The sequence below is a fragment of the Sander vitreus genome, chromosome 15 (assembly GCF_031162955.1).
Source record: "Sander vitreus isolate 19-12246 chromosome 15, sanVit1, whole genome shotgun sequence".
Lineage (NCBI taxonomy): Eukaryota > Metazoa > Chordata > Actinopteri > Perciformes > Percidae > Sander > Sander vitreus.
This window is the reverse complement of record NC_135869.1, coordinates 7,020,663-7,033,045: the sequence shown is the minus strand read 5'-3', so window position 1 is coordinate 7,033,045 and position 12,383 is coordinate 7,020,663. Positions and strand designations below refer to the sequence as shown.

The window sequence follows — 12,383 nt, the reverse complement described above, 5'->3', positions numbered from 1 at the left end:
ATGTATGTGTGATGTAGCCAGACCGTACTCCGCAGCGCTGTGGAGTAAGTCTGGCAATGCGAGACTAAAAGGAACCCAAATGAGGGTGCCCCACAACAGCTTTGTGTAATTTCATCATCAATTGATGGTGTGTTAAGTTGATCCTCATCAAGTCATAAAGAGTTTTGCCCTGAATAAGCTGGTACAGAAACTTTCCACTGGCTTTTGAGATCTGTGGGTGTGTCTGGGTGAAGATCCATGCAGCAGTGATTTCAAACAAGCTTCAGTGCAGCCTGGAGCACAGTTTGCACCAACAAACATATATTCGAACTAGGTCTGCAACTAAGACTATCATAATTGATTAATCTGGAAATTATTTTCGCAATTAATTGATTCATCGTTGGGTCTATAAAAGGGCAGAAAATAGTGAACAAGTCCATGCTAGCAGCTATGCTAGGCTGTACAGCACTGCTGTGAGCTAAGTGTTAAAGTGGACGTTCATAATTGTAATTTGAGATTGTATCAGAATAGGTTTACATAGTTTAATTTTCAAAAAACACCATATTTTTGTTGTACTGCACATTGCTGCAGCTCCTCGTTTCACACTGTGTTCAGGTCTCTGTTTTAGCTACAGAGTGAGACCTCTCAACTTCTGTAAGATCTTTGTTGTCAGTCGCACATGCGCAGTAGCTAGGTCAAGCCCCCAGGAAGAGCGCCATGTCTAAAAGCCACCATGGGCTTAGCGGATAGGGGTGGTACTGCACCCCATGGCTCAGAAAGACTTTTCACATAGACTTTGCATGGCGAAAGAAATGTCTATATTTCAGCGGATCATTTGTTTCGGGGTATATCAACTTACCAGCCCGAACAATTAAAGGGTCCTTGTTTAAAACGTCACGTTTTTAACATTTTTAACATTCACTAGTAGCGAATCCAGAATGATTAAATTAGGCATGATGAACGCGCATTATGGACTGTGCCCGCCCGCTCACAGGGGCTCTCCCGAGGTCATGTAGCTAGCTGTAATAATGGATATAGCTAATGGTTTTAATTCACCATGTGTTCTATTAATACGTCCATGGTATTATCTTATGAAGTTATGATACATCCGAGGGATGTATGTATGCTGTAAAGCCTGTTAGCTACGTGGATGTAACGTCATTAGCATTTCCCAAACTGGCGAGCTATCGGCTAGCTAGCTAGTTGCTAACATCAGGGGTAGCTAGCATGGCTGTATTAAGATGTATAGCTACATAGCTAGCTATATGCCTAAATAACGTTACTACAGACATAGTGATTACATCGCCTTGGTTCTCTCTTATGATACATCCGAGGGCTGTATGCTGTAAAGCTTGTAACATGGATGAGAGCTGAAGCCATGGATGAGCTTTTTTCACGGAACTGCAGGCTAACTGCTAGCGCTAGTTAGTAGCTAGCTAGCTAGCTAGTAGCACAACATAATTATTAAATCTCCTTGGTTGTCTAGATAAATACATCAATCGTTATTTATTTAAGCATGTAAACGATCGGGAACAACACAATGTTTAACGTTAATGTTTTAACTCATTGGAACGTACGGGGCTTCCCGCCGAACACTGTATCCAGTTCTCTTAATACATCCATAAGCTAGGTAAGGATTACATGAGCTAGCTAGGTGTTTCTGCAACTTCGGCCTGTACAAGGCAGGATTAGCTGGGAGACTTCTTCTAAATGAGGGCGCACTTCCAACTTTGTGTGGAATACCTGCAGAACAGGGACGTAAGTAGTTCTATACAATTTATTTTGTAGATTAGGGTGAATTTGTGTCTTGTAGCAGTGTTTTGCCATTGAGAACGAGCTAGCATGCTAGCACTAGCATGCTAACGGTTAGCCCCCTAGGCCCCTCGTCTCGGCTAGTTACGTAGAAAGTCGTCTAACTCAAAACAGCATGGATGTTTTTTTTCAAAGTTTGTATACGTGTGGAAGCACCAGAGACACAAAATAACACCCCAAATCCCAGAAACAGTGATTTTTTTCATAATATGGGCACTTTAATGTCAGCATGCTAACACGCACACAATGATAAAGCTAGCATTCTGATGCTCATTAAGTATGTTTACCATATTCCCCATTTAGTGTGTTAGCATGCTAATCAGCACTAAACAATACAATACACATATTGTGTACAATACAAATGAGGGTAACAGTGATGTCATTAGGTATTTGGTCATAGAATTTGACAATTTACAGTTTTTACCTGGTGATGGTTTTGAAAGATAAGGCATCACCACGAGTTATTACAATTCATCATGAGGGGAGTGTGCACCCAATTCCATGAATGCCAAACTCGTGGTGGCGCCATAGACAGTATATAAGAATGGACCGGAGACCAGTGAAGGCCATTAGAAGCACTTTTCGGGTGATGGCTGAGCGTTACTGCGCAGCCTCCAACTGAGAGAGACGACGTAAATGTGCCATGAGCAACGTTTCTGAAAGTTTTAAGTCTTCTGGTAGCTGTGCCAAGAGAAATCTCAATCATTCCGAATCTTGCAGAGACGGAGAGCGTAGGTATATGTAAATATGTATATGTATATGTATTGTTATATGTATTGTTATGACACAATCATTAGCCTATTTTTACAAAAACGTCTGCTACGGAGCCATAACGTGAGGTACAAGGTAATGGAGCCTTTTATACATTGTCGTGTTTCTTTAGAAATAAACAATGGACAAATAGAGTCTTTAAACGCTTCAGATGTAAAGTTATTCGCTGTCAAAGTGGCACCAAAATGAATGGCAGTCAATGGGATGCTAACGGGAGGTGATGGCTTGGTAGCATCAAAATGGCGCCATAGGAGGTTCGCGGTCCGAGGAGAAGCTTACCCCTTGGGTGGCGCGAGAGGAAAAGTCAGGGGGATCACCAAAGTTATTGCCTGACCAGTCTTTTAAGAAAAAGCTAATTCTTCTTTATTAGATAAAACTAGGAAATGTTTGGCATTTTTGCATGAAAATGACAAACGATTAAACAATTATCAAAATCGTTTACGCTCAATTTTCTGTCAATCAACTTCACATTTCAGCTTCACTTTCAATGCTTTCGAACAACTATTCTAATGTTTGCACAAAAACTCCACTCATTTCATCCAAGTAGTGCAAACACTTTGCAATAAAATGCTACAACATGCATCTGATAAAATATGTTGGATCATGTTGCTGTTTGTGTGGTTGTTTACGTCCTTTTCCATGGCAACGCTAAAAGACTGGATGTTGATAGGACGGACGCTGTAATGTCACAGAATGAAACTGTCTTTAGGCAAGTAAAACTTAAGCTAAAACAAACATTGTTGAAAACATTGCTGACAGGCATTATGGGGAATGTAGGAAAGACTGCTTATGTTCTGTACATAGTGACTCCAGATGGCACAGCTGACCACGATGGGACCAACACAGAGAGACACACAAACACCGCGACTGCAGTATGTCTTGTGACGTCTTGCTAAATAGTAGACTCTCACACACTGATCATGTGAACTTAAGTGAGCAAAACCAATGTAAAGCAACACACACACGTTTGTTTCACTATCTTTGTGGGGACCCGTCATTGACATAATGCATTCCCTAGCCCCTTACCCTAACCTTAACCATCACAACTAAATGCCTAACCTTAACCCTTACCCTCACCTTAACCTAATTCTAACCCTAATCCTAAAACCAAGTCTTAACCCTCAAACAGCCCTTTAACCTTGTGGGGTCCAGCATTTTGGGCCCCACAAGTATACTGTATTCCCCGGTTTTTGGACCCCACGAATATAGTGTACACACACACACACACACACATTCTTGTCATTGTTGAGACGAATTTGGTGGCTCCTGGTCTAACAGATAAACACACACACAGACAAACAAAACCTGTCGCCAAAACTCTAACTCAGCACAGCGGCCTGAACTATCCATCTCTTCTTCGTTGGTGTTCCTACCAGCAAAGAAGAAAACAGCATGAGCCTAGATTTAATTTTACACTGCCTGTCTTTCTAAGAACAACTTCATTTGTCTCCTTCTACCCCTAATCCTTTGCGGTTTGGGTTTGCCTCCTGTCATTTGGTCCGTGTTCTCTCACTCCTAACTGCACTTTGGTTGTCCTGTTTGAGGATGGGGACATTATCAAGCATCACTCTCACCTAGCCAAAACAAACCTGAGGACAGTGCAGAGTTAAACAATAATTCCTGTTCATTACAACCTGGGTCTTCTTACATGAACTAATCTGACTCATCTTTAGAGAAAATTAAGAGATGTTGGTTCATTAAAGAATATAGTATGTTGGGCTTCTTCCATCAATACTGACTTATCTACAGTATTTTGTAACCAGATTCCAATGTATTGCATTTACCCAGAGCTACCTTCCTCCTCCCACGAACGTTACACACAAACACGCCGTCTCAGTCAGGTCAATACAATCTAAAATAAAACCATTACAGCCCAACCACTGCCTGCCTGCACCAATCATCCTCAGTATATGGAGGTAAATGACTATTGACTTATAATCTATTGATGGGAGAACAGCCCCTCCCTTCACTAAATACAGGCTATACCACAAACAAACAGCCTACCTATGTTTTTCTAAATGACATGTGTGACAATGTAAGAAGTGGTTGGTTGGTTAATATGGCAAACATGACCTTGTTTCATCATATCACTGCAGCACTGAGGACTGTCACATCTGTGACAAGTCACATCTGTGTGTGTGTGTGTGTTCAACACAGTCTATGAGACAGACACTGCAGCCACTGCTGTATGCTTCTACAATGGTAATATGCTGCCCGTTCAGACATATGAGTAATAAGTCCTTAAGTCTCCATGCCTGCACAACATCTCTGTATCTCTGCCTGTCTATGTGCGTCACACGCAGTGTTGAACAGAAGGCATATTATGGCAACTACAATGACTCCATCTATTCACCCCACAATCCCTGCATCTGTCGAGGAGACTCCCAGGCCTGGCCTAGTGCAACGGTTATGGCAGAAACACACTGCGTGCTCCTGCTGCTGCTGCTGGCTAGAGAGACGCTTTGTTGGCATACCCGACACATGCTGCTAGCTCAGAACTTCCATCCAAAAAGATAGTAATTATTGTGCCGTTGCTTTTGGAGCACAAATGTATCATAACCACATAAAAATGAACAGCTAATGCGAATCCCTACAAGCCACTCGTTAATTCGGCATGCATGTAATACACAGAGCAGCGTTTACCACAGTTAAAAGGTCAACTATTATTTATTGTTCGCTGCTGTCACCGTATTTCCCTTCCGTCAAAATACACCTAAGCGGAAGGCGACACGCTCCGTGCTCGCACAACAAGATTCGATTCTAATTTTAATTAAACAGGGTTTGATGAATCACTCATAAGCCGAAATCACAAGAAGACCCCGGGGTAACCAAATACATCTTAGTTCACATCCTTAGAGGTGTTTCCTCCAACATGTAAGCACGGAAATTTAAAACAGCGACATTTGTTGGAGAGTTTGGCGTGACGTTCTTTCTGGAGAAGAGAGAACGCTGCGCGGGCATTCCGAATGCGTTTTTTTACTGCTGTGATTTATCACGTCAATAAAATTCAGCAACTACCGACATTAACAGTTAACAGTCATAGTTGTGTCTGTGTTTGAACGTGTCACCGGCACGTTTAGGACCCAGAGGCAGACGGACGACAGGCCCTGCTGGGTGTCTGTCTGCTGCGCTGCGTCGCTTCCTTCCTGCAACCTCTCCTCTTTCACAGACAAACGGCACATTTTTAACGCAGGTTTAAACCGTGTTGACACCGAGACCATCTGAGACTCTTTGCGCCGCTTCGCTCCGTCAACCATACCTTATATTCCAGTTTGCCAGAAACAGCCCTGTGCCCGTTAGGATCCGTAGTGGAGACAGTCCATTGTCCTGCTGCTGCTGCTGGGCGAACAGACTGAGTGCCAGCCTCCCTTCTGCTCCTCCCTCTTCTCCTCCTCCTCCCCCTCCCATAATTTTCCTCCATACTCTCTCCTCCGCACGCACCCCTACTCTTTTCTGCGTCCTTTTCCTCATCCATCGTACCCCTCCTCCTATTTCTGCCTTTCCTCCCTCTTCCACTTCACACCCTCTTCATTTCCTTCTTTCTTCTCTTCCTCCTCTTTTCTTCCTCCTTTATACTCTCTCTTTCTACCCACACCCCTTTTTCCCATCAGGTGTACTTAGCTATAGCCTAGTTCTCCCCTCAGTAGATGCAGATCAACATTATTTTAACATTTCACCTCTTTGATTAGCTAGCTAGCTAATCCCCTGACAGACTGTAGGATGTATTTTAGTCTTACCTGTTTTGGTATCTGGCTGACTTTTACAAGCTGGGCACAAATAACAGGTCGGTGCAAGCATTTCAGCTACAACATGGAGATTCAGCGCCCTCTGCTGGCCAAGTTAGCTATAAGCAATGTACAGCAACACCGCCACTACTGGTACTTCTAGCCATACTCGTTGCTACTACTAGGCTTTTTATTGTGAACAGCCAACAGCGCAGGGACAGGCTCTTGTTGCCTGGGCAACAGCCCGTTGGCCCTGATTGGCTGAGCTGCCAAGAGCCTAAATAAACTTTTCTTTCTTTCTTTTTTTTGTTGCTGTCGTGGCTGCATGCATACGATAAGCCAATCATTAGTACATTTAAATCAAATTAAATCGCCACATCATATATTGTGTTAATGTATTTTGTCACCATAACGTTAGCGATGCCCAATGCCCCCAATAGCGTAATGCCTTGTTGTTTAGTAGCCTAAGATATACACAGATAGCCTATTGATTTTTGTAAATATGCACGACGCTCAAAGACTGAGATGGCTGTTTACATGTCAAACATATAAATTAGCCAGTTATCTTCTAAAACCTGGGAGAAGACAAAAACAAGCTCTGGAGATATTGGTTTGTATGTAGGCCTACTGTTTTTGTTATTCATGTACACTCACCTAAAGGATTATCAGGAACACCATACTAATACCGTGTTTGACCCCCTTTCGCCTTCAGAACCGCCTTAATTCTTTGTGGCATTGATTCAACAAGGTGCTGGAAACATTCTTTAGAAATATTGGCCCATATTGATAAGATAGCATCCCCCACACTATTACACCACCAGCAGCAGCAGCCTGCACAGTGGTAACAAGGCATGACGGATCCATGTTCTCATTCTGTTTACGCCAAATTCTGACTCTACCATCTGAATGTCTCAACAGAAATCGAGACTCATCAGACGTTATTTGAGTCAAAGTTGATCTTCTATGGTCAAAAATCACTCAGGGGGGGCGCGCTCGTGCGCAGTGATGGAGTAGACGTGTTTTCGTGCCATCTCCTCAACTTTATTTTCATAACATTGCACTTTAACATTATTTTACGCTGGCTTGCCCTTAAAACTGTGCTGTAGCCTGTCGGAAGTGGGTTTATGTCAACATACCCAAGAAAGACGATAGTCAGAGGAACACATCCAAGACGAGTTCGTCGGCCGCTAGCAACGATGCCGTATTAGCGGGTATTGCTAACCACGGGGCTGAGCTTCTGAAAATCACCGCTCTCGTAGATGGCTTAAAGAAATCTTTGGAGGGCCGCCTCGACGCAACGCTATCATCGCTTGAGAAGAAAAACCATGAAACTGAGCGCCGCTTTGATGATTTTGACGAGGTAACATCAGCTAACGACAGTCGCATATTAACAGCTCTGGAAGCTACGTGCAACGAGCTACAGGTGGCTAACGGTCTCCTCAGGGCTATAGTGAACGATTTGGAGGGCCGCTCCCGAAGACTCAATGTCAGGATCGTGGGCATTAAAGAAGGGGAAGAGAAAGGCAGCCCTACTGATTTTTGTTTTTAAGCTGATCCCAGAGCTACTCGGCCAAGACAACTTTAGCGGACCCGTAAAAAATAGACCGGGCCCACCGTAGCCTGAGACCGAAGCCTCAGCCTAATGAGCGGCCGCGGATCATCATTGCCAAGGTCCACAACGACCGAGACGTGATCGACATACTACGACTCAGCCGTCAACAAGCACCCCTGCACTACCACGGTGTGAGAGTCTCCATTTTCCCCGACTACACGGCGGAGGTCTCGGCACAGTGGCAAGCCTTTACAAGCGTGAGGAAGCGGTTAACCGAAGCTGGTGCTAAATGTTCCCTGCGTTTTCCAGCCAAGCTCCATGTCGACTACAACAACAGATCGAAGATGTTTGTGTCACCAGCTGATGCTGAACTGTTTACCAACTCTTTAGCCCCAGCGAATGACTCCTAAATTCTATATATTATATATTACTATCATTGTGTGTGTATGTATGTATGTGTATATATATATATATATATATATATATATATATATATATATATATATATATATATATAATTATACTTTTTTTTTCTTTTTTTTTCGGACTGGATATTTTCCTATCCAGCATTTTGATAAATGTTCAGGTCTAACTTTTATTTTTAACTGATCATTGATGCTGCATAATGTAACGTTATGTGTTTAAATAGCGTTTCACACACTTTTGTATTAATTTTGATTGATACTCCCGGTTATGTGTATTTATTTAAGCGTTTACCTTTTCATACATACACACATTTTCCTGTGGTATTTTCTTCGAAGTTCGATGTTTTATATGCTGCACCATTTATACCTTCCCACATGTTATATTTCATGTTATAGAAGCGTGTGTTCTGAATTTTGCTTACACTCCGTACTTTCATGTGGGCGCAATTTAAGCATTAGTTAACGTGTTGGAGATGCGCACGGGGCCCCGTGGTAAGTGGGCTTTTCTGTGTGCAGTTTGGCAGGCTCTGTTACCCGGTAGCCTCCTTGTTAACTATTGGGATGTACCGCTTAGTTCTTTTAGCGCGTTTGGGTTTTGTGTTTCTTCATCTGTCATTTTTGTCACTTGATGTGTGGCGAAATGGTTTAGGGTTAAATGGGAAAGGGTTAAACAGGATAAAAGTATGCTCTATTAATGCTCGACTTCAGCTCATTCAGTTTAAAGTTCATAGGTTGCACTATTCCAAGACTAGACTGAACACAATTTTTCCTGCTGTCTCCCCCACTTGTGATAAATGCAAGTTAGCTGATGGAACTCTTGGGCATCTTTTCTGGTCCTGCTCTAAGCTCTCAAGGTTCTGGGTTGACATTTTCAGTTTGTACAGTGCTGTTTATAACAACAAGACAACTGGTTCCTGACTGTCTCTTAGTGATACTGGGCTGTTCCAACAGTTCTTTGGCTGGTTCTATGGTTTCCTGTTTACATCTTGAAGAAATTCGGTTTTCAAGATAAGTTCAAGAAGATTTGGGGCCCTTTCATAGAATACATCAGGAAGGATAGACCACAAACTGGGACCTCAATGCACAGCACTGTTTTAGTATTTTTTTTTTTAACTTTCGTTAGTTATCCATACTGAGACTTTGCCACTCCTGTCTGCCTCAGGCATCCTTGACTCAATCTGTGTGAGTGGACTTTCTGGGACATCTGTTCAGTGAATCGACATGTATATTTATACTTTTTCTTTCCATATAATGAGTAAGTGCTGGCTGTGTGTTGTTTTTTTTTTTTGTTTTTTTAATTGTGTGGTTTTCTGTCTTTTTTTTTGTTTGTATTATGTGCGCCTGTATAGATAAAAATCTGCATAAATAAAATGTACACAAAAAAAAAAGTTGATCTTCTATCAGCTTGAATCAGTCGGCCCATTCTCCTCTGACCTCTAGCATCAACAAGACATTTTCGCCCACAGGACTGCAGCATACTGGATGTTTTTCCTTTTTCAGACCATTCTTTGTAAACCCTAGAAATGGTTGTGTGTGTGAAAATCCCAGTAACTGAGCAGATTGTGAAATACTCAGACCAGCCCGTCTGGCACCAACAACCGTGCCACGCTCAAAGTGGCTTAGATCACCTTTCTTTCCCACTCTGACATTCAGTTTGGAGTTCAGGAGATTGTCCAGACCTGGACCACACCCCTAAATGCATTGAAGCAGCTACCATGTGATTGGTTGATTAGATAATTGCATAAATGAGAAATTGAACAGGTGTTCCTATTATGTAAAGTGCTGCAGTAAAAATGGTCTTCTTTTCCTATATCAGATAAGCTCACCTGGAGTATCAACACAATCAGCATAGTAAAGAAGGCCCAGCAACACTAACTTTCTGAACCAGCTGGAGATCACTGGCCCTGGGCACTTGGGTCCTCACGTCCTTCTACAGGTGTGTGGTGGAGACTGGAGCATCCTCACGTCCTGCTGACACGTACGGTATATCTGCTCTGCTTTATTTATTTATTGATGTGTACCGGCAGAACTAAGAGCAATACACAAATAACTACCAAGCATTATTTAAAGGCTGTTCAATTTGCACAATACTCTCATGTGACAAGCTAAGCTACAGTCACTGCAGCGGGTGGGACAAACAGGGGATGTAACTAAGTAAGTTTACTCAAGCACTGTACTTAAGTACAGATTTGAGGTACTTGTACTTTACTTGAGTCTTCTCTTTTCATGCCACTTTTCTACTCGGCTACATTTGGGAGAGAAATATTGTACTTTTTACAGTACTCCACTACATTATTCTGACAGTTTTAGTTACTTTACAAACTAAGATTTTTTTTCTTCGCATAAAAACACATGTAGTTTATAAAATACGATGTTTTATTATCAATTAAACTACCCAACAATATACAGGCCTACACAAGTCCAGCTGAAATGATTAGCCGATTAAACACAGAACTGTTTGGATCGTTTCCAGTTTCTACAACGGGAGGATTTTTCTGCATTGAGTACTTTTACTTTTAGTACTTTACTTTAATACATTTTCCTGATGATACTTACATATATATTTTTTTAAGTAACATTTTGAATGCAGGACTTTGACTTGTAACAGAGTATTTTTTACAGTGTGGTATTAGTACGTTTACTAAAGTAGAGTACTTCTACACACCGTCCTGCATCATGAGGGACTGTCCCAACCCTGCAAATGGACAGTTTGCTTCCCTCCAATCAGACAGGAGACGACCCAGCATCAGGGCCAGCGCCACTAGGCTAAGGGACAGCGTCTCAGTCACAGTCAGTATCTGGTGTGGCCACCAGCTGCATTAAGTACTGCAGTGCATCTCCTCCTCATGGACTGCACCAGGTTTGCCAGTTCTTGCTGTGAGATGTTACCCCACTCTTCCACCAAGGTCCCGGACATTTCTGGGGGGGGGCATGGTTCTCGCCCTTACCCTCTGATCCAACAGGTCCCAGATGTGCTGGGATTGAGATCCAGACTCTTCACTGGCCATGGCAGAACACTAACATTCCTGTCTTGCAGGAAATCGCGCACAGAACGAGCGGTATGGTTGGTGGCATTATCATGCTGGAGGGTCATGTCAGGATGAGCCTGCAGGAAGGGTACCACATGAGGGAGGGGGATGTCTTCCCTGTAACGTTATGCAACTTTGAATTTGGACCATCCTTTGTTCAGGTTTAGTTCTTAGTAGTTGAATTTTGTTATGTTCATACAAAGTTTTACGCATGCTAACTTGGCTGAAAATGAAAGCAGTTGAAAGTGAGAGGACGTTCCTTTTACATTCCTCTTTACATTTGTTATTGTGAATTTTTTTTCCACAGTGGAAAGGATGATTTGAAGCAGAAGATACAGTTTGGCCTCTGAACTGAGTGACAAGCTGTTACAGCAGTAGACCAATGTGGACAGAAGAGGGCAGCAGATGGAGGCGTATCTGTGGTGCTCATCATGATGGATCCACTGTAACATGACAGACTTTCAGAGAAGGAAAAGTATTAAACTCGATACTTTCCACAGAATCAATATTTATTTCAAACCATTAAAACACATAATATACCAACATTTTATATAACCACAACAGATATGTATCACTTCAAATAGTTACTATATCATTCTTTAACTCATTTGTTACTGATAATATAATAAGATAAATGTAGGAGACTTATTTTACTTCTAAGTCAAAGTTTAGGGCCATTCTTTTTAAGATTATTTTTTGGGCATTTTTAGGCCTTTATTGACAGGACAGATGAAGACATGAAGGGGGAGAGAGGGGGGGGGGAAATGACATGCAGCAAAAGGCTGCAGATCGGAGTCGTACCCGTGGCCCGCTGCGTCGAGGAGTAAACTATATATGGGCGCCTGCTCTACCAACTGAGCTATCCAGACACCCAAGTTTAGGACCATTCTTAAGAATATTTTTTACAAGTTTTATACATACCGGTTTTGCGTTGAAGTCTGTTCTCCCATTAACCCTCGTGTTGTCTTTCCATCGACCATGAACTTGTTAAAAATTGATACAGAACTTTTTTTTTTGCTGCTTTTCTCAACGTTTTTGTCGCTTTTAAAAAAAATTCATGGTCAATAAACTTAATTTATATGACATCATA

General features: G+C 42.2%; 1 protein-coding gene across 1 annotated transcript in view; it reads right to left on the bottom strand.

Annotated features, from left to right (window-relative positions):
* Positions 1-5,931, bottom strand: part of LOC144529914 (neurabin-2-like) — a 45,386-nt gene extending 39,455 nt beyond the window's left edge. The window contains exon 1 of the mRNA XM_078269276.1: positions 5,822-5,931. The gene's annotated coding sequence lies outside the window, so the exon portion shown is untranslated. The remainder of the gene's footprint in view (positions 1-5,821) is intronic.
* Between the last annotated feature and the right edge of the window lie 6,452 nt (positions 5,932-12,383).